This window comes from Callorhinchus milii, unplaced genomic scaffold, assembly GCF_018977255.1.
Source record: "Callorhinchus milii isolate IMCB2004 unplaced genomic scaffold, IMCB_Cmil_1.0 Scaffold12, whole genome shotgun sequence".
Classification (NCBI taxonomy): domain Eukaryota; kingdom Metazoa; phylum Chordata; class Chondrichthyes; order Chimaeriformes; family Callorhinchidae; genus Callorhinchus; species Callorhinchus milii.
Window position 1 is genome coordinate 11,558,739 of NW_024704753.1, and position 23,684 is coordinate 11,582,422.

At 47.0% G+C, this 23,684-nt stretch overlaps 1 protein-coding gene across 1 annotated transcript in view; it reads right to left on the bottom strand.

The window, feature by feature from the left end:
* plxnb1b (plexin b1b) overlaps positions 1-23,684 on the bottom strand; it is a 119,402-nt gene that overhangs the window by 77,894 nt on the left and 17,824 nt on the right. Inside the window, exon 2 of the mRNA XM_042339583.1 lies at positions 19,601-19,659. The gene's annotated coding sequence lies outside the window, so the exon portion shown is untranslated. The remainder of the gene's footprint in view (positions 1-19,600; positions 19,660-23,684) is intronic.

Below are 23,684 nucleotides of genomic sequence, written 5' to 3' on the forward strand. Positions count from 1 at the left end.
TAATTCCACTTGGGGTAAAGAAAACGTATCTGATATCTGTCCTGAAATTGGCCTGTTGTTATTCACAAACCTGAAGTTACTGTGCTAATTGTGATTTCCAATTCACACTTGTAATTATGTGACTTGTTAACAAATTTGTTTTAAAAAAANTCCTGAATTCAAAACGTCTACAGAAGCTGTCTTATGGCTGGTGTTTTGCATTCCAACAGTGGGAGATCGCTACTTCTTGTTTGCAAGTATTATCATTTCAACCTTGTTGAACTATTATAAAATTCTGAATTAACCTTGGTACATGTACCCAATGAAGGTGCTATCCCTTGGATGAGACGTTAAACTGAGGACCTGTCTGCCTGTTCAGGTGGATGTTAAAGATCTCATGGCACATGTCGAAGAGAGAAGGGTCTGTCTCCCAGTGTCCTGGCCAACAATTCCCCAAATAAAATTAGTCATTGACTTCATGTTTCCAATTAGCTGCAAAGTTCACCTACAAAATGCAGTCACTACACAGTAAATTTGATGATGTGATAAGTCATGTTATCAAATGTAGAAATAATAATAATCCTTACAGTTGATATAGTGCCTTCACATCAGTGAGATGTCTCAAAGTGCACAAAATATACTGTGAAGTGACCGTGTATTTTACATAAGAATATAAGAAATAAGAGCAAGAGGAGGCCATTCGGCCCCTCAAGCCTGCCCTGCTATTTAGTAAGATCATGGCTGATCTTCTAATCTAATTCCAATTACCTGCCCATATTCCTCAATCCCTTTAGTTTTTCAAAATCTATCGATTTTTGTGGGTGAAATTATTATACGTAGCTATTAGTCAGGATTAGTATTGTACATGGGAGTGAGAAATGCTGCTGAGGGAGGGAAGGAGGCCAGGGATTCACAGTGGAGAGGTGGGGGATGAATCCCGTCCTCATATATATGCTTGAAGTTTCATTTTTGGGACATTAACCCTTTCCCCACTCCAATTCCCCTCTGGTCATTGTCAGCCTGGCTCAGTTGGGAGCGCTCTCGCCTCTGAGCCAGAAGGTTTTGGGTTCGAGACCCACGTCAGGACATGGAATCAGATAGTCTTAAAAACCAATAATCAACAACAAAATTACATTTGTAAAGCACCTTTCATGTCAGGAGGACATATATATATATAGGACTAATAATAATAATCCTTGCATTTGATATTGTGCCTTATAACATCAAGATGTCACAGGACATACTGTAAAGTGGTTTGACTGCATATTTTGTAGGTGAAATGTGGGAAGCAGTTTGTGCACAGAGAGTCCCACAAACAGCTAAGAGTGTCATGCGATCTTTAACAACCACCTGAACAGGCAGACAGGACCTCGGTTTAATGTCTCATCCAAAGGCCAGCACCTACAACAATGCGATACACTCCCAGCGCTGCATTAGAGATCATCTTAATCCCCGAATGCTCAGCACCTTGGGACGTCCTCCCGACATGAAAGGTGCTTTACAAATGTAATTTTGTTGTTGTTTATTGGTTTTAAGACTATGTGATTCCATGTCCTGACGTGCGTCTTGAATCCAAAACCTTCTGGCTCAGAGGCAAGAGTGCTCCCAACTGAGCCAGGCTGACAATGAGCAGAGGGGAATTAGAGTGGGAAAGGGTTAATGTCCCAAAAATGAAACCTCAAGCATCGTGCCACTCCTACACATGGCAGGAGGGCACGCCACTGTGAACATTTTTACTGGAAACACGCCCTTTGATTGAAGTGAATGAATTTATTCTTCCTGAAGCCTGAACATATTTGAGACATTTTAAACTTTAGATCTGGATGTGAGCGAGCCTGTGAAATTTGCAGCTTACCTCATTTTATACCAATAAACAAGTGGCTCTGTGTTTGATTGAACACAGAGCATCTCAGAGCTGCCTTCAGTTCTTGGGAACTAACTTAAGTTGCACCTCAAAGCCGGTGAGTAACGCCGGCAGCTGACCAAATATTTGCCGAGTTTTCAGGTTTAAAGCCGCCCACGGCACTTGGCAATGCCGGTAAGGCTGCTTCCATTCACACTACATCTCGCAGTGCCTCCCGCACCAGTCAGAGACTTGTTTTACACAGCACCTTTACAAAGAGCCACATTCAGGCCTGCAGAACGCTCGCTTTGTGCTGACACCAGTTACTCAACTTCAAGCTGCAACAGAGGGCTATATCTGATCTCCCCCCACACCTGAGACCCTAGCTCTGCCCTATTTAATAATTAATCATCTTTGCATTTGATGCAAGAGAGTTTCTCTCCCTCGGTGTCCTGGCCAACCATCCCCCAGATGAAAATAACATTGGTTATTCACTGGGAGGGGAGGGAGGTGCTGTAAGAATCCTGACTTCTCAGCACTCTGTAACCTCATCTTTTCAGAGGATTTTAATGTTTTTTTAAACTATTTAATGACAGGTGGGGAGAACGAGCTGTCCTAACCTCACGCTTACCCCAGCCAACAACCTAGCAATCAACAGGCTGTTTGTGGGAGCTCGCTGCCTGCAAAATGTTGCTGCTGTCATCTCTGTGAAAAACACAACTCACGACACTTGACAACAATTGCCCTGTGAAGCGCTTAAAAACATTTTGATGTTGCTGGCGCAGTTTCAAATGCGAGGAATTCTTATCAAGCGCAAAAGAATATTATTGTACAGAAACAAAAAACAGAGAGAACTTGGAAATCTCAGCAGGTCAGCCAGCATCGATGGAGAAAGGAACGTGAGTCAACGTTTCCGGTCCACGACCCTTCATTCTGACAAAGGGTCGTGGAACTGAAACGTTGACTCATTTTCCTTTCTCCATGGATGCTGCCTGACCTGCTGAGATTTCCCAGCTCTCTCTGCTCTTGTTTCAGATTCCAGCATCTGCAGTATTTTGTGTTTTGTTGTACAGAAAGATATTTTAAGTCTTTTTAAAAATGTCAGCAATCATCTTTTTGGGAGTTATTATTAGCAAGTTTCCAAGTACCTAATCTCACAGGCTGGAGCCAGATTCCTAAGGGGTGGGTGGAGAACGGGAGGTGACAGACTTTTGCCTTGTCATGTGCTGAGGGGGGTGGGAGAGGCTGATTGATATTTACTGACGGTTCCTTCCCTATTTGCTGGGTTCAGTTCCACATCAGTGATTATTACAGGAAAGCCATTTAGAAACTATTTGTTCTTGGCTCGGAATTCGACTGGCCATGCACTTACCCTGTCCAAAACTTTTTTCATCCTGCTGTGAAATCGCCCTCCATGCTGAGTCATACCGCACTGGACTGACAGAGTACTTACAAATCACCGCGATCACTCACCAACCCACCCATCAACTCAACTAACTAACTAACTAACACTCACCCACTAAATCTCGCTCACCGGCCCCTCACTCACTACCCAACCCACTCGCTCACAAATCCCCTCAATCCCCACGGAGGCTGGTGGGATTGGTGTGTCCACCCAGGGGGCCTGGGACCCTAGGATTGAGTGACAAACCTAGTGTTCAGCTCCACACTGAGAGACCGCGCTCCAGGTAATATCACACAGCACCATCACTGCTCTGGCTGTTGTGATGGGCACAGTATAGCCAACCAGCACATGGTCAGCCTGGCCTGGCGAGCTGCCGGGAGCTGCACACTGATTTTGTGCAGCCTGCACAGTAGGAGGAGGGAGAAGGCTGGCACATGCCAGTGCTGTGGCTATGGGAGCTTGGGCATAGGACCGGGAAAGTGGGGGAGTCCTCGGGGGATTCTGCTCATGTGCCGGGGAGTTGGCAGAGACGACAGACAGCATTTCACAGAATGCAACTCACGCACACTAATGTCAGCGTCGTGGTTCAACTCCCCATTGTCACGGCTGAATTCTCCTCAATGGAAGCCTTCAGGGTTTTAATGGCCTAATATCTCATCCTGCGGTAGTCGATTTCCATCTGTTGTCTCCGCCTGACTCTAACCCATGCGTGTCCTCACCATACAGGGACAGTGGAGAGAGACCCTACCCCCACACTAACGAAAACAATCCGTCCATCTAAACCATGCCTCAAAATGTCTCAGATTCAATGGGAACTGCTGTTATATACTGTATAGGGTTTTGTAGGCAAACCCTGCAGTCAATTTGTATAGAGAAAGTTCCATAAAAATTAGAATAATAATTCTGATAGTAATTCTTGCACTTGATATAGCGCCTTTCATATCAGGATGATGTGTCAAAGTGCTTTGCAGGATTTACTGCAAAGTGAAGTGACTGTGTTTTGTAAATGAACTGTACATCAATAAGAACAACAAAATTTATATATATATATATATATATTTATATACCACCTTTCGGGTCAAAAGGATATCCCAAGGCACTGGACAATTAAGGGTTTCTACCTGAGCTGGAGTTTGGAATCATGAGGAGTGGAGGGAGGGTGTGACGGAGTATGAAAGCATGTTCAAAGAGGACGGTCTTGAGACTGGCCTTGAAGGAGGCAAGAGAGGGGCGAGGCGGTCTGGGATGGAGTTCCAGAGCATGGGGGAGGAAAGGCTGAAGACCTGACCGTCAATAGTGGGTTGGTCAGGACGCGGGACATGGAGCAGGCCAGTCCCTGCTGGAGCGGAGGGAGCGGACAGGTTGGTAAAGTTTTAATAGATATTGGAGATAGGGAGGAGCAAGACCAAGGAGGACTTTAAAGGTGAGGATGAGGATCTCGAGCTTGATCCTCTGGAGAATGGAGAGCTAGTGAAGTCGGATGAGGATGTGGGTGAATCAAGCAAGAAGCTAGTCACCCGCTAATGTCCCTGTCTACAGGTCAGCAAGTCCCACTGGGAAAAAGCCGGGGGGGAAGGGGGATAGGGATGGAGAGTCACAGCCAGGCAATGAAGAGGCATAAATTTCTGTGGTTTATAATTAAATGTCTATTTTCAGGCCATTGTCAGTGATCCTCTATTATTATTGTAAATAATCCTTATATTTGCTACTTTGTCTATAACATCCAATAGGTAACTGCAGCAACCAATTGGCACACATCATTGTTGCACAGACAGCCATGAAGTGAATGACCAATTTAATAATAATAATCCTTGCATTTGATATGGCTCCTTATCACGTCGTTGAGACATCTTAAAGCGATTCACAGAATTTACTGTAAAGTGAATTGACTATATTTTACTGGCAAAACACGGTAGCTATGGATTGAGTGACCAATTTTTTTTAAGGGACTACTGCCCCCGGAGAACGATCTGCCAATCAACTAACAACCAGGTTCGTACTTACTGCTAGGTAAACAGAGGCTTGTGGAGCAAGGAAACTTCCCTAAGGTTTCCCAGGAATTGAACCCAGATCCTATCGCTTAACTATGCTCCAGGCCTCCCCAGATTTACCCTGTGGATTGTTGGCCAGGATATTACAAGAGAAACTCCCTTCTCTTTTCCAATAGCGTCAAAGGATCTTTAATGGCGAGTCAAAGCTTCCAGTGAACTTCTCATTCCAAAGACGTTGCCTCTGACTGTGCAACTCTTCCCCAGCACTGCACTGGCTTATCAGCCTGCACTGAGCTTGAGTCTCAATGGAGGGCTTGAACCCACAACCTTCGGAGCAGGAGATGAGAAGGCTCGCTGACAGACCAACGTCCTGAAATCACTATCTATTGTTGTCTATTCACTGTGCGGCTTGATCGTGGCCTGACTGGTTCCTCTGTTGCTGGGTGTTTGCAATAGGCAGAGATCCTTGTCTCTGTTAGTCTGTTACTGTACACAACCCGCTTGCTATTTGACAAGTCTCGCAGCCACATCTGAATGAGCCTTTTGCTCACAAAACGAATGTAGCTCCTTAATCTAGGCCGGTGGTTTACATGTGTTCGTTTCAACGGCCACAATTTCCTCACACACAGCAAATCACTTCCTCTTAACATGAGAATATCTATAATAATAAAAATAATCCTTGTATTTGATATAGCGCTTATCACGTCTTCTAGACGTCTCGAAGCATTTCACAGAATATACTGTAAAGTGAATTGACTGTATATTTGTGGGTGAAACATGGCAGCCAATTGCACACAGCAGTGTCCCACAAATAGTCATGGATTGAAGTAACCAATTTATTATTGTTTTTTTCTTGAGGGATTATTATCAGGCGTGTGGAGTAAGGAAACTTGTCCAAGGTTTCGTCCTGCGGGGAATCAAACCCAGGTCTCTTGCTTGCGAGGCAAGTGCTCTAATCACTGAGCTAAAGAACTCCTGGGTTGGATTCCCAGCAGAGAGCAGTGTCTCGCTCTCGCTGTCAGTGTCTCTGTCTCACATTGGGAGCAGTAATGCAGGTTGCCAGGAAGGGTGGTTGAGGCCAGGACACTCTAGTACAGTTGTCAGATGTGGAATGCGCAGGAAGCATCGTCTTTGGCTGTTTGTGGGTCCTTTCTGTAAGCAAATTGGCTGTGGCTTTCGCCTACAAAATATAGTCACTCCCCACCTCAAGAGTCCACATTCCCACCACAATCCCTAATAAGCAAAACCCCATCCTGTATGCATGACACAATATCCCAGGATATTGACAGGAGTTCATCTAGCCTATGCTGTGTCGGTGCGTGAACACCAATTAACCTCCCCAAGGCCTGTGTTGGAACGCACAGCAATGTGACAGCTAAAGACTAAAGAGAAACTACTGTACAGTAGAGGAGGTCATTCAGCCCATCATGGTGCTCACTCCCCCAGTGGAGCTCTTGAATTTCATTCTCCTGTTCTTTCCCCATCCTCACCCACTCCAAGCTCTGCACAACTCATCCAGTCCTCGCCAGACTCCACTCCAACAAATCAATTCCAAGGTCCTCACCCTGATGTACAAATCCCTCAAGCCCTGGGACAGTGGTGACCAACCTGTGGCCCGGGGGCCGGGAGTGGCCTACTAAGCCGTCAAGAAGTGAGACACACCCCCAAGAACATTTGCACTAATCGAGGTCAGTTTGTGTTCGATTGGTAGTGTGTTTTCAGCTTTTTCTTGATGGAATATTTCTTGATTCATAGCATACATCAAGAAATATTACTCAAGAAAATTTATTTTGTTGGTTGACCATAAAGTGGGCCCCAGTACCTCCCTACCTCTGTGATCTCCTCCTCCGCTAATGATGGTTTGCCCGCCCCCTCCAATACACCATGCCCATGCTACTCCTCACCCTAATAACTGGAACCCCTCCTTCTACCCCTCTGCCTCGCCCTCTCTTCGCCTGACTTTAAATCCTACCTACAACATTTCAAACAGAAAATATACAGTCAATTCACTTTACAGTATTTTCTGTGAAACACTTTGAGATGTCTCAACGAGGTGATAAGGCACTATATCAAATGCATTATTATTATAAGTTTTCCTTTTCCTTGCGCTTATGGCCACCTCCCCCCTCACTGTCAGTGTCTATATGGGAGAAGAGAATGATTGAGGGGGGGAGGTGGAGTGTGAAATGGAAGAGAGTGTCAGAGGGTGTGAGAAGGGGAATGAGGAAGAGTAATTGAGAGAGATGGTGTGTGAGGAGTGCCTGAGAGAGAGGGGGGAGAAAGAGTGTCCTCCCCCTCCCACCTCATTCTCTCCCCCTCTCCCCGCCCACTCTTGAGCTCTCCCCATCCTGCGGGTCACTATCTGCAGCGGCAGGAGCTGGTGGTTGGTGGCTAAGGACACAGTTGGTAAGAGATGCGCTTGCCTTCCTGGCAGACTGTAGTAAAGGCTTTGCGACTACACTGCATCCTCCCAACCGCCAGCTCCTGTCGCTGCCCTGGGAGGACATTCACCAGGGAGGGGAGGGAGGGAGGGAATTGGAATGGTGGAAATGGTCTCAGGCCGGATGTAGCCCACGGGCCTTTCCCAAATAGGAAATCCATCCCATGGCAGCCAAAAGGTTGGACCCCTTGACTAAAGTGGTAGTGACAACTTAAGCCAAGGCCAAGTTATCAGGAGTTTACTGTGGAACACAGCCATTTTTGCACACAGCATTGTCAACAAACAGCCATGAAGTGAGTGACCTGTTTTATTTTGATGGATTGTTGACCCGGAGAGAAACCTCTATCTTCATCCAAACCTAACTTTTGATCTATATAAATGCAAGTTGGAGGTCTCAGCCTCGGCAGCCACTTGTGACAGAATGTTCTAGAATTCTGCTTAACTTGTGTGGATATTGTTTTCCTCGCTCCCCTTTCATCCTTCCATTGACGGTCTGGACTTTACGCCCATGTAAAAGATTCACCAACCAGTGAACCTTTCACAATCTATCATCTCTAAACATTTCAGAATGTTGACGATCTGCGTTTGGGGCCATCTTAACCCTGTCTGTTCCAGTGAAAACAGACCCGAGTTTTCCCACCTCGGGTTGGGGGTGGGGATTGCTGCATTGTCAGAGATGCCGTTCCTATGGATCAGACATTAAACAGTCTGCCTGTTCTGGTGGATGTTAAAGATCCCACTATTCAAAAAGAGAAAGGAGTATCTCTCTCCTGGTGTCCTGGCCAACAATCCCCAAAATAAAATTGATCATTCACTGCACTGCTGTTTATTGGACATTGCTGTGCGTAAATTGGCTGCCATTTGCCTACAAATACACAGTCACTACACTTCACAGTAAAATCCTGTGAAGCTCTTTGAGGAGTTTAATGTGATAAGATCCTAAAAAATGTAAGTTATTTCTTTCTTTGGCACTGATATTCTCTCTATAAAGTATGCACAGCATTCCATCTGTGGCCTTAGCAAAGCCTTGTATAAATATTACATGCTTTAATATTCAGTGCCTGTGACAAACTGTCCCACTGAATTTTACAGTCTACCTGCGGCTTAGGTGTCACTGAGTCACAGTAGCCTGCTCAATCTCTGTCCTGGATTAGAGACACACACACACACACACACACACAGAGGAAAAGAGAGAGAGCCTGACTCAAGGAGACGTGCGTGTGTATAGATGCTTCACAGGATATACTGTAAAGTGGAGTGACTATTTTGTGGTTGAAAAGTGGCAGCCAATTGCGCATAGCAATGTCTCACAAACAGCCATGGTGTGAGATACCAAATTTTATTGGAGGGATTTTTGGCTAGGACACCAGGAGAGAGAAACTCCCTTCTCTTTTCGAATAGCGCCATGGGATTTTTTAACTTCCACCTGATCAGGCAGATGGGTCTCCGGATAAACAACTCATCCAAAGGGTGGCACCTCCGACAATGCAATACGTCCTGAGTGCTGACATTGGAGTGTCACCTTAGACACTAACCTCAACAACAACTACTTGCATTTATATAGCACCCTTCATATGGGATAGCATCCCGGAGCACTTGACTGAATGACAGACGTTGGCAATCCACCCCCCATGTCATACACTGGGATCAGTAGACAATATTTTCTCACTATTTTCCTTGCACACATGCTCACACTCATCTGGAACTCTAGCCTCTGCACATCTATTCTCCTACACCAACCCTCCACTCTTCCAACTCAGCCTTGGCTCAGTTGGTAGCACTCTCTCCTCTGGGTCAGAAGGTTGTGCATTCAACCTCCACGTCAGGACTTTGAACTCACAGCTATTCCGTGCTTGGGAAAGATACCGTTATTTGCATGAGACTTTAAACCAAGGTCCTGTCTGCCTGTTCAGGGGGATGTTAAACACTCCATTGCTCTATTCAGAAAGAGAAGGAATCCCTGGTGAACAATAACTGGACGCCCTGGTCAACAATCTCTCAGCTAAAATTGATCATTCACTTCATGGCTGTTTTTTGGGACATTGCTGTGTGCAGTGTCCTGCCGGGTTCACCTACAAAATACCATTAGTGCACTTTACTGTAAATCATGTGAAGCTCTTCGAGACGACTTAATGATGTGATGATGTGATAAGGCACCATATCAAATTCGTGGATTATTATAATTATTAAATCTTCCCTTTTAAAATTTGCTCTTTGTCTGTGCTTTTACTCCACGTTGTCAAACTCTCAGCCCCTCTCTTCTTGCCCGGGGAATCGCCGTTGTCTGTCAAGTGCTTTGAAACATTCACTGTGTAATCGGTGCTGGCCATATTCACTGTTGACCACCTGCCTACAGCTCTGAACACGGATTAGCTTGTTGTAAGGTAATTGACAGATACATGTTCTTCCCCTTGGCTGAGCTCCGGAGGGGGAGGAACGGAAGTAGGACAGTCACGGGGAAAGTCTCCAAACAATTTGTGCTAGTGCGAGGGAACAGCTCAGTGCACTCATTAAGCACAGGCTGCCTCCTCCAGACTGAGCCCAGCTGAGCACAGACAAGAGCCCAGATCAATGAGATGCTCAACGCTGCTTAAGCTCATTTCCGTTGGTGGAAGCTCCCGTGAACTCTGACTTGCCCGGCTGTTAAATAATGTCTTCCCCCCTCCCTCGGGGCAATAAGCCCTTCTCTTCACTGTCTCATCAAACTGTTCCCACACTTACACAGCTTTCACTCTACAGGCAGTCAGACCTGGCCTTCCCACACTCCACCCACTCCCTTACCACCACCCCAGCCAACCCACCCCCGCCACTGCCAACCCAGTGAGTGCAGGTGATCTCAATCAGTATCTGAGCTGTAAGTGTAAATTTGAGTCTTGCTCCGAGTGGAATGGGCAGAGTTCCTTCCCCTGAGAGGAGGGTTATTTTTGTTGGCTGACGACATTTAATTATTGCACATTCCACACTCAGAGACAGAGGCTGTCTCACATCTAGTGCACAGCCTCTGTGGAGAGGAACAAACCCATTTATCAAGACAATTTGACCTGGGTGTAATCCCTCACGATTCCAAGGCCTTTTTCAGCCTGGCTCAACGATAGCGCTCTCGCCTCCGAGTCAGAAGATTGTGACCCATATCAGGCCTTTGAACTCACAGTCTAGGCTGATGCTCCAGCACAATGCTGGGGGAAGCACTGCACTGTCAAGAGAAGCCGTCCTTCAGACGAGACATTAAACCGAGGTCCATTCTGCCTGTTCAAGTACCTGTCAAAGTATTAGAGGATACACAACTGTACACAAGCCAGCAAGCAATGTGAAACTGTCCCAAGGATAAGAAAAGTTGCACTTTACAGTGCACTTTTAATTACATCACAGCATTTCAAAGCACTTCACAGGTAAAGCTTCACAGGTACCAACAGACTGCATGTCACTAGTAAAAATACCAGCATCTCGATGAACAGACCTAGTTAGATTTACACTCAGCAATTAGACTGAGAGAACCATTAATCCTGGATTTTAGAGATTTGCCTCATCAACCAGGATCCAGTCATTCAGAGCCCCTCCCCCACAGCTCCTCTCGTTAGGTTCAGCAATTCCTTCCTAAAATTGAACAAACGATTGTGGAAAATTCAATTCATTAAATTTGATGTTTTCATCGAGACGGCTTCCCAATTACAATTTAAGAATTTTCTCACAAATTTATGTTATCTTCAATTTTAAAACAAAATGGTACATGTACCCTGTCCATTTCTGCTCCCCTGCCTGCTTCCCCTCCACTTTACAGTAAATCCTGTGAAGCGCTTTGAGACTGCCTCTCCTCTAATCCCATTTCCTGCTCTCTCCCCATGGTGTCTGTGCTGGTGCTCGCTCCCCCACTAGAGCTCTCTATTTTAATACTGCTGTAACATCATTCTTACTTGAGTTTTATATGAAGTGGGAGGGAGCCTTTAATTGTTGTGCAGTTCCATATAGTGTAGTTGTGGAAGTAACATTGCAAAATCTTGTCTGACAGACGACAGTAGCCTCTGTCTGACCCTCAGGCCTCAGAGCTGAGCACAGATGCCAGAGGAACAATATCCCAGCCTGAAATTACACCTGAACCATTTGTAGCAAATATAAGATTGTGGAAAATGAGTAAAATTGGTTGAACATAATACAAATTTACATTTCTATAGCCCCTTTTTAACACCAGGATTTAACACTTGGAGGATGTCCCAAGATCCTAAACAATAATAATTTGATATGGAAACTGTTTCTCTGCAGCTCTTAGAAAAAAACTGGCTTGCAAGTATTTTACATAATTCTGCACAATGCCCAGTGGTAGCAGTCTCGCGTCTGAGTCAGAAGCTTGTGGGTTCAAACCCCATGTTGGGACTTGAACTCACATAGTACATTTCAGTGCAATGCTGGGGGGGTGTTGCATTGTCAAAGGTGCCAGCCTTCAGATGTGACATTAAACCAAAGTCACTTCTGCCTCTGCCCAGATGATAAGATCTCATGGCACCATTCGAAAAAAGAAGGGAGTTTCTCTCGCCCGGTGTCCTGGCCAACAATCCCCAAATAAAATGGGTCACTCACTCCATGGCTGTTTGTGGATATTGCTGTGTGCAAATTGTCTGCTGCGTTTCACCCACAGTATATGCAGTCACCACACTTTACAATATATCCTGTGAAGCTATTTGAGACATCTCAGCGACCTGATAAGGTGCTACACCAAATGCAAGGATCATTATCATCATTAATCTTAGATTTTAGGGCAAATGGTCCTACAGGCTAAGTTGAAGCTGAATTTCGAGCTGTCAATGATCAGCCTCACTTTCACCCTATGCAAGCGCCATTTCCCAATTATTTCAATACATTAACTTTGTCTGCTTCCTGGCTGTAGGACTTTATTGCTGCTGGTATATCAGCCCGTCACAGCCAGCCACCAGCGCCTGCCGCACAATGACTGGCACCTCCTGCTGCTCTGCCATCTGTGCCTGGCTGGCACTACCATCTCGCTCCACAGCGGGTCCCAGAGCCCCCCCACTTTCCAGGGCAGTGCATTCACTGCGGCTACATCCTAACAGCTGTCACACACCCAGCATCACACACCCAGCATCGCACACACAGAGCTGGGGGTCTGGGTGGAGGGCAGGGGGGGAAGCAGGGAGATCAAAAGCATGGTCGAAGAAGAGGGTCTTGAGATGGGTCTTAAAAGTGGCGAGGGAGGGGTCGAGGCAGAGGAACTGGGGGGTGGAGTTCCAGAGGGTGGGGGCAGAGTGGCAGAAGGTCCGCCCACCCGCCAAATAGTGGGGTGAGCGAGGCAGGGGATGTGAATCAGGCCGGAGCCCACTGAGTGGAGTGAACGAACAGGATGGTAGGGGGTTAGGAGGTCGCAGAGGTAGTGAGGAGCAAAACCGTGGAGGACTGTGCGGGAACGGACACGGGCTGCAGAGATCTGCAGCCTATGGAGGGAGGAGTTGGGGAGGCTGAGAAGCAGGGAGTTTGCATAGTCAAGCCTCGATGTAATGAAAGCATGTATGAGGATTTCGGCAGCCTACGGTGTAAGTCAGTGGCGGAGCCAGGCGACGTTGCGGAGATGGGGGAAGGCAGACGGGTCATGGTGTGGATGTGGGGTAGAAAGGATAGTTGAAGGTCAAACAAGACCCCAAGGTTCTGGACTGGCTTAGTAAGGTACAGTGTGCATCCATGGATGGTGATGCTGTCCATAGGAGTGATGACAGCGTTTTTTAGTGGGGTGGGAACAGCACCAGAGGACAGGGAGGGGTTTACGATGTCAGTGAGTAGAGGGGCAAGAAGATGGAGCTGGGAGGTAAGGAGAGGGGTAGGGATGGAGTCGAGGGAGCAGGTGGTAGGTTTCATACAGGTTATGGTGGTGATGAGAGAGGAGGGGAGACAGATTCAAAGGCGTGGAGGGAATGATGGGTAGGGGCCAGGGTGGGAGGAGATGGGGAGGGGGTAGCAGTTGCAGTGGCAGAGGCAGCTGAGTGGATCTCCTCGACTTTGGATTCGAGGAAGTCCAGCATCGCCTTGCTGTTGGCATTTGAAGTGAGGATTGGTGAGGCGTGAGAAGGTGGCCAGAGAAACTGGTTTATGACGGAGAAGAGGAGCCTAGGGTTGTCCTTAGGCTCCAAGATAGTCTTTGAGTAAAACAACGATTTAGCAGAGCACCACACACAGTGCCCCACCCACCCAGCGCCACACCCACCCACCCAGCGCCACACACACACGCAGTGCCACACACCAACCCACCACACATCCAGCACCACATACACCTACACAGCACCACATACACAACAGAGAATCCGTGACTTTCACAGCACACGAGGAGACCATTCAGGCCTTTGCCAGCTCTTTGTTTGGTCCCACTAGCTGCCCTCTCCCCCTCACACCCTTTTATATCCCAGTTTCTCACAACACTTGTCCCGGGAGGACGTCTCAATGTGCTTCGCAATGGAGTGACTGTGTGTTTTGTCGGCAAACGCGACAGCTAATTTGCGCACAGCAATGTCCCACAAACAACCATGAAGTGAACGACCAATTTTATTTGGGGGATTGTTGACCAGGACATCAAGAGAAACTTTCTTCTGTTTTCAAATAGTGTCATGGGATCTTTAACGTTCACCTGAACCTCAACCGAAGGATGAGATGTTAAACCAAATCTGACAATTCAGAACACCCCCAGCACTGCATTGGAGTGTCATCTTATGTGATTGCAAGTACTCATGTGAGGGCTTGAACCCACAATCTTCTGACTCTGAGACAAGAGTGCTACATACCTGGCTTGCCTGTTTGTTATTTGTTATTTTTGTCTGATTCCTTTTGAATACTGATTATCGATTTTTGCTTTGCCTGGTGTTGCACAAAGACTGGTGTTAATAATCCCAAAGTCCCCAGGCCCCTCTATCTGCCCCTGTGTTTATGACAATGTGCCCACGCTCAGAGCTGCTCCTGCTGTATGCTGCACCTTTAATTTCAGGCATCAGCTAACAGAAGTTATGTTCATTGCGTTCCCTCCGTGCTAAAAACACAGCTTCCAGATAAGCAAACAGCTGCTGCCCCCATCCCTCCCCTGCTCTCACATGCACACTTAGAGACACATTCGCATTCAATAAGAGGGATTGGGGATATTGACTGTATTTAATGGAACATGTGTGTAAGGCGCTTACACAACATGGACCTTAGAGTCCTTACAGTAATCTGTACAATGGCTTGTCAGGAATTTAGAGTTTTGGGAAGAAATAATCTTAGCTCCTCACAGCAATTAGCAGCGCCACCCACCCACACAACGCCGCCCACCCACACAACGCCGCCCACCCACACAACGCCGCCCACCCACACAACGCCGCCCACCCACACAACGCCACCCACCCACACAGCGCCACCCACCCACACAGCGCCACCCACCCACACAGCGCCACCCACCCACACATCCCATTGTCTCCATGAAGTTCCGAGTAGGAGGAGAGGAAGAGAAGCATGAAGAGTGTTCCGAGTTTTGAGAACACGAGAGATGAGATTGCAGGAACCCTAAGGAGCAAGGGACCCAGCGATGTCCCACACGCGGTAGGAATGGCCCCAATCAATGCAACTTTAGGGATGAAGAGAAAAAATAACAGCAGGTCAGCACCCACCCTTCCCCCCCCACCCCGTCCAACACCAATAACAAGATCCATTTCACTTCCAATTAATCTTCAAGGCATTACATCCGGGTGAAAGGTTCTGTGCAAATTTAAGGCTGCAAATTTCCCTGGCCCAGCTGTGCCCAGGTGTCAGCCTCTTTATTAATACCCTCACGGGAGTTCCTCTCTCCCAGTGTCCTGGCCAAGAATACCCCACAGTAAACCTGGTCGCTCTCACTTCATAACTGTTTGTGCAACTTTGCTGAGCGCAAATTGACTGCCACATTCGTCTCCAAAATACTCAGTCACTGGACTTCACTACAAAATCTTGTGAGGTTATTTGAGAATTTCAACAATGTGAATAAGACGCAATAACTAAATATAATTATGATAATTTGCAGGCCAACCCAGCTGTAAACAGTGTGAAAGGCACTGTAAAGCCAGCAGCCTTTGATACAGCACCGTCTCATGCAAGACTGTATATATTTTGTGGGTGAAACGCGGCAGCCAATTTGCACATAACAGTGTCCCACAAACAGGCACAAAGTGAGTGACCAATGTAATCTGGGAGATTATTGGACAGGAATCAAATAGTAGCACCTGATCAGGCAGACAGGGCCTCAGTTTAATGTCTCACCTGACAGTGTGTGGTGAGGGCTAGGCTCATCTGTACTAACCTTTAACTCTATCTAAGAGAGCTGCACCATTAGGAAGGCCTGGGTAAAACCTAATTGAGGATTCTTACTGTTTGTTTTGTGATGGTTTTAAGTCAGTGGGTGACCCACGCTGTGACCTCACCATGCGGAGGCAGCTGTGGAGATTCATTAACTACTGCAAGTCATTTAGCTTCTAATCCAGTGTTTAGATTGGGTCAGCCTGGCTCAGCTGCTGTTCCTCGCCTCTGAGACAGAAGGTTGTGGGTTCAAGTCCTACGGCAGGATTTCGAGCTCACTCAAGTCCAGGCTGACATTCCAGTGCAGTGCTGGGGGGCAGGTATATTGTCACAGATGCCATCTTTTGCTGTTGGCCCAGCTGACATCCCCTCACTCTGACTCCGACTGCCTCATACTCCGCGACCTCTCTGTCAATTCACCTGTGCACAACCTGGGTATCTCTTGCAATCCTCAGCTATACTTTCTTCTTCACATCCAATCTCTGAGCAAGACTGCTTTTCTTCACCTTCGCCACATTGCCCGCCTCCACCCCTTCTTCACTCTGAATGCTGCCAAAACCCTCATCTATGCCCTCATTGCCACCTCCCAGCTGGATTCCACTCCCTCGCTCCACCATCCTTGAATTATAACTCATCCAAAACTCTACCAGCAACATCCTCGCCCCCACTGCCCCAGCCCAAGTCAGGCTCCACCGGCTCCCTATCCCTCAGTGGGTTGGTTTCAATCTATCTATAATCTATACCGTATCTATAAATCCTTACCCCCTAGCGTCTAACTCTCCCATCTCCTCCTACCCCATTCCTCCTCTTGCTCCCTCTGCTCAGCCAAGCTTTTCATCAACACAGACCCAGCCATGAAATGAATGATCAATGTATCTGGATCACTGTTGGCCACGACACTGGGAAAAACTCATTCTCTTTAAAGATCCCTTGGCCCTGTTTGTAAAATCCACCTGAACTGGCAGATGGCACCGCGGTTTAACGTCTCATCCAGAGGACGGCGCCTTCAACAACGCAGCGCTCCCCCAGCACTGCACTAGAATATCAGCCTGGACTGTGAGCTCAAAGCCTCAACTGGAGGGGCTTGAACTCATGACTTTCTGATGCAGATGAGACTGATCCAGGCTGACACACACAACAGTACAATCACAAGAGCACAGCATTACCAATCTCACTTTGAAAATTGTTTTGTTGAGTGACGGCGTCCGTAGATATGAAAGTTAAGTGCTTACATGTATGTGTGCGCATGTCCGCATCTATGTTACAGGGATGAGGAATGGTTGTATCAGCTCTCCCTTCATAGAGGATCTCATGTGCAAAGAGTTGTAGAAATCTGGAACTCTCTCCCCCAAAGGGCTGTGGATGCTGGATCAATTGAAATTTTTAAGACTGAGGTCGATAGATTTTTGTTTGGTCAGGATATTATGGATATGGAGCAAAGGCCGGTAAATAGAGTTGAGGTACAGATCAGCCATGATCTAATAGAATGGAGGGGCTGAATGGTCGGTTACTACTTTCGTATGTATTTGTAAATTGGATTGAGAGAGCAAATCCAGAGCAATACTTTGACATACACCAAGGCAGCAGAAGAAAAGGTCAGTTGGGTTTGCGAGGCAATTTCAGGAAGACATTGAAAGGACTAGGAAAGTGGTTGAGACTGGGACAAATGGTCTCCTTTAAAAATTAGCTCAATGGGAAGACTGAAGGGTAGGTATTCTGGAAGCATGAGATCAATGGGTCAAAAGGGTCTTCACATTAACCCTCTGTGACCTGGGCGTGCATGTGTACAGACAAGTGTGTGTGAAGTTTCTGTGGGAAAGAGACAGAGAGGAGGAAAGAAGTGAGCCCTGACTGTGTATGTGAGACTGATCCCTGACCTGAACCCTAATGTGAGCATCTTACTGAGTGGGTTTAACCTTGTGACGACATGGAGATGTAACCAGCAATCTGCCCCAGTGACCGGCTAACAGTGAACATTGCTCCTCACCCAGATTAGCCATTAAACTCCTCTATTCTCAACCTGTACCAGATTAAACCCGGCCACCTTTGAACCCTCAGCAGCTAGAATCTCTTGAGCAGTAGCGTGAGGCTCTGTATTATTGTATAACTGCAGTAAACAGCCAGTTAACTCTTACACTGCCAACTCAGCAACACTCCCTTCAGCACTCACAGTGAGTAAGTGTAAAGTAATGTCTGTAATGTTACACAGTGAGTAACTGACTACACAGCAAGTCTGTACGACTACACAGAGTGTAACCCTCGCCGTAATTACAGAGCTAAAAAGCTAAACAAAAGTTGTGATTCACTAATATGGGCGCAATTTATTTGGGTCAGAAGCGATGGTGGGTGGGGGGAAAAAGATCAAATAATTCATGAGAGTCAACCCCAGATTCTGGGACATATACAGGACACTCAGCTCCCCCCCCACCCACCAACCTGTATACGCCTAGACCTTCCTCTTCGACTGTGCCCACAGTCACCTCCCCTCTCTCGATAACAAACTCCACCACTGTTAAGCGCTTTAAGACGCTACTCCGCACGAATGGCACTACATAGATGCAAACTGTCTTTGTCTAGGATATAATGCATTCTTATTAAATTTGTGTTGTCTTCAAATCTATACTCTAATAACTTGGCTGCCAGCCCTAAAGTCCAGCGCCCCATTCCTGAACAAGCTAGGGACATCTATTGGCAGGAATCATACTGTAAACCTCAAAGGCCATCACATTGACTGGCATTCGAGTTGATAGCAATTGGAGGCTGCAATTTCAGGCGTGAGATTTTAGCTGGTTAGACTCCTGCAGTTACCCCAACTCATACACTGGCGTCCCTAAGACTTGGCTCTTGTCAACCTGAGCCTAATACTTTCCGGGATTCGATAAGCAGGATATGCCCCTCCAGGCAGAGAGTGTGTATTCCATTCCAACAAGTTATCTCTGGGATTTCCATGTGAAGGTGGGATGCATTGGAATTCTCAGATTAATTTGGATACTCTTTAGCATGGGAATGGGTTTCCAAGTGTGTCAAGACACCCAGCTGACCCCCAAAAAAGGCACGAGATTCCACAGATCAATCTTAGACCTCACGATAATGTTAACTCAACTGGTGTGCATCTACACATCCCGGCCGGAACCCACTGCTGCCCCCTCCCTGGCTCTGTTAATGAGCTGAGGGACATTTCATGACATGCACAAGTCTTTGCTTTGATGGTGCTTCTTGGCTCTGATCTGATCTACTGACAGGCTTTAGAAAGATCTGCAGTGTAGGTTTTCTTTTCACGCACACACACACGGACACACATACGCACAGAGTTTTCCTCAAAAACAATAAAGTAAAAATAAAGTAATTCAATAATATAAAATGCCGAAAGCTCCCTGCTCCCCCCCGCCCCCAATTTCCCCTCACCACCCTCTAGCATTGTTACTCTGCAAATGCCCTCCCTATTATTCTGCTGGGATTCTTGGCCAAGTCAGGGCTGATCGGTCACTTTCACCCTGCTTTCAATGTTCAACGTCATTTTATCTACACATTTGCGGCTGGAAGCTTTGAAAGGCACAAAATGCTGGGGTTAGTTTACTTCAAATGCCCCCCCACCCCGCCAGGTGCAAATCTTTCTTACAGTAGTAGCACAGAGATGGGACATCACTCACCCTCTGCAGTTGAACAATCTTTCGCAGCGTCTTGCTTGGAAAAGTCCCCCAGTTCCGAGCTAATTAAGTGGATCAGAGACAGGTTGTGTTTGGTCAGAGTTCAGCTGCCACCCACCCCCCCCACACACACACACACACACACAATCAGGCTCTTTCTTGCTTATTAATATGTCTGTTTCAAACACTCACACAGACGGATGAAAAAGATGTCTCAACTCTCTCAGAAGCAATGCAGGTAAGTGGCTGATGTTTACAGCTTAAACTTGCCTCCGCGACTGTGCTCACAACCAGGGGCAGATCGACTGTGCTCTCTCTCTCTCTCCCTGTCCTTGTTCCAACCCACCAGCTCGCTCTGTATTTCAAAGCTTCCTTTTTCTTTTTAGGCAAGGTTGTGTGGCTGTGTGTGCCAGCACTGGGATTCACAGAGAGAGAGAGGGCTTTTCATGTGAGCAGGGACTGATGTCAGCGTCTGCTTATACCCAGCCACTTTCTGAAAGTCCAGTGAGCAGTGAAAGATTCTCCTTGATTTTACTGGAAGCAGTTCTCTTTCTCTTTCTCTCTCCTCTCTCTTTCATCCTCCTGTTGCCTGGAATTCCCGCTGAAGTCATTCAAGAATATCTGGCAATTATTTGGCCATTAATTCCTGTCCGAGTTCCCAAACGCCCAACACTGTTTTTGCAGAATTTGTTCCAAATGACTGCACGGCGCTGGCTGTCTGTGGCAGTGGCTGATCTCAGAGCATCAACAGTAACTTGTGTTTATACAGCGCCCTTTACAATGAAGGGGTTGGATCCTGAGCTGGGGGAGAGGATGGATAAGTCTGGCATTCAAAGAGGTAGATTTTAAGATTGAACTTAATAAAACTGTTGCATTTGATACAGCACCTTGTCACATCAAGATGTCTCAAAGCGCTTCATAAGAATTCACTGTGAAGTGTTGTGACTATATATTTTGTAGGCAAACTCAGCAGCCAATCTATGCGCAGCAATGTCCCACAAACAGCTAGGGACTGAGTGATTGATTTTATTTTGGGGTTTGGGCAAGAAACTTTTCTTTTTGAGTATCTTTTACATCCACCTGAACAGGCAGACGGGACCTCAGTTTAACATCTCATCTGTTTGGCTGATTAAAGTCCAGCAGTTACCCCAAAGTACATTCCGGGATCCCCAAGCCTGGGCTCTTGCCAATCTGTGTCTATTACCCTCCGGAATTAGGTAAACAGGGAGCTTCTCGCCAGAGAGATAGAGAGTGCGCACATTCCATTCCAGATATGGGAATTTCCATGTGTAGGTGCCAGGCATGGAACTCTGTGTAGTTTGGAAACTCTTAAGCACCGTAATGGGCTTTATGTGTTATAAAATAATGTGATACAATGCCTTATCACAGCACCAAAACTTCTCAAAGCACTTCACAGGTGGTTGTACGTCAAGTATAGTGTAAGCAGAGTTCTGTGAAGCGTTGGAGACATTCGGGTGTTACAGTCGTTATTTCAAACGTGAAACTTTTTACCAGGCTTTTGGTTACCTTTCCCCTCCGCCCAGCTCGGGTGCTCAGCCAACAATGTCAAGCTTTTTAAGACGTCCACCTGACATGACAGGTGCTGTGTAAATTTAAATTGATTTGTGTTGTTATGTTTTACAAGTCCGGACATATCATTGCTTTAAATAAACGCTCTCTATGTTTTTTACTCACTAACAATCTTGACAGCAGTTCTGTTTTGATGTATAACACACATGGAAGATGTAATTTCTCTCAATGTTAGCTATTTCCTCTCCAGCCTTCCAGAGTCCTCCCACTCTCCTTTCCCATCTTTTATCTCAATTGGGAATCATGAGGCTGGTGGAGGGGGAATACCAGGACCCTGGGGCGATCAGGGGAGAGAAGAGAGCGGAGTGCGAGATTCCCTCTCTCTCTCTCTCCCCATTGTGTCTGTGCTGGTGCTCGCTCCCCCACTGGAGCTCTCTACACCAAACCAGTGTGTGAACGGCAGGAATAATTGTGATGGTCTGAGCACAGTCCTCTCAGTTATATACATCATGCATGTCCATCGTGGCTGGGCTCCCAGCAGCAACCATTGCCAGCATTAACACCTGTCTCAACTATTCGCATGATCAGTACGCACACAGCTGTCTTGCACATTGTTACAGTAGCCCCCAATGATCTCAACATATTTGCAGGGCTTTGGCAGCTCTAGTGAGCGACCGAGAGAGATATCGTATTCTAATTAGATTCCTCGGTTATTCTGATCAAAGCCGGGGAGGGAGCTCTGTATCCTGTAATGGTTAGTCGCCTGCTCGCTCAGCCGACTAAGTATTTATTAAGGTGTTAAACACTCTGCCTCACAGCACACAAAGCCCTGTCACAGCTTCCCAGAGACTGGGAGCACAGCACTGGGGGCTTTGAGTGCGTAATGCACTGCTGGGTCGTGCTGGGTGGGAAACAAAGCATCAGAGACTTCCCAACTCCTGAGGCAGGTATCAGCCTCGCTCAACAATAACAACAACAACAAAATCACATTTGTAAACACACCATCAAATTGTATTCATGTACAGAGTCTTTCATGTAGGAAGGACGACCCAAGGCCTTGGACGGTTAAGGGTTTGCACTCGAGCTGGGGGTTGGAATCAACAGGATTGGAGGGTAGGGGGAGTAGAGGGGTGGCTGTAAGCACAATCAAAGAGGAAGGTCTCAAGACTGGCCTTAAAGGAGACGAGGGAGGGAGGGAGCGAGGCAGAGGGATTCGGGATGTAGTTCCAGAGAATGGGGGCAGAAAGGCTCAAGGCCCAACTGCCAAGGTAGGGTGGGCAGCTCGGGGGACGTGAAGCAGGCCAGACTAACATACTCCTTCCTGCTCTGGGTCAGAAGGTTTTGGGTTCAAGCCTCACTTTGGGACTTGAACTCACATAGTCTAAACTGACCCTCCAGTGCAGTTCTGGGGGGTGTTGCATTGTTGGGGATGCAAAGTAATAATATATTATTATAGACGGGGATCCACAGAGATCACCAGCAGCCCCACTCCGTAATGAAACTCCTTCCCCTCGACTCGAACGCAGGTCTCCAGCTCTCATCTCCTCGACCTTCAGAAAGATTCTCCCTAAACCACTCACTTCCCAACCAGTCTGATCCCATCACCCGTCTCTAGCCCTGTTGCTGGGAGCCTGGCCCACCCCCTCCCAAAGCTCCCAATGTCATCCCATGGGGTGCAACTTCAGGATTTTATTCTCAAGTCCAATGTCTTAAAAGAGCAACGTCGGCCATGTTATGCTGGGCCCGCCTTAGGAGAGCTGTTCGTAAACAATGCAAACACGTTAACCTTGGTCCAGACCCAAGATCTTCATCACACAATTTATCTCCACTCCCCCCATCCCGCTCCCCCAGTAAAATGTCTATAGCCTCCACCCCCCCATAAAATTATAATAATCCTTGCAATTGACATAGTGCCATATCACCTCGTCGAGACGTCTCAAAACGCTTCACAGAATATACTGTAAAGTGAATTGAATGTATATTTTGTGGGCGAAATGCAGCAACTCCACCCCCACCATCCCAACAGCTGTCAGATCTTGTGCCCCTCCCTCAAAGTGACTGCAACATGAAGGTAACAATTAGAAAACTCTGAGGTGTTAGCACTCTCACCTCAGAGCCAGAAGGTTGTGGGTTTAAGCCCCAGCTCAGGACTTTGAGATCACTTGCAAGCTTCCATTCTCTGAGGTGCTATGCTTTAGATGAGACAGTAAACCACAGTTATATCTGTGCCCATTCAGCCGGTTTCTTGCACTGAGAGCAGGGAATCCTCCCAGTCGTCTCCCGTTATCAGCCAAAACCCGAATGGGTAGGGTGGTCCTAGCTGGACAAGCAGTGGAAAAGCTTGCCAGACAGCGCTCTCAATAGCAAGCCATGCAGTTTCAGTTGGTTAAACTCCAGCAGTCACCCCAACGCACAATCTGGAGTCCCCAAGCCTTGGCTCCTGCTCACTTATACCTAATACTTTCTGGAATTAGGTAAGGAGGATGTGTCTTTCCAGGGAGAGACTGCGCATTCCATTCCAACAATCTATCTCTGGGATTTCCTTGTGTAGGTGGGA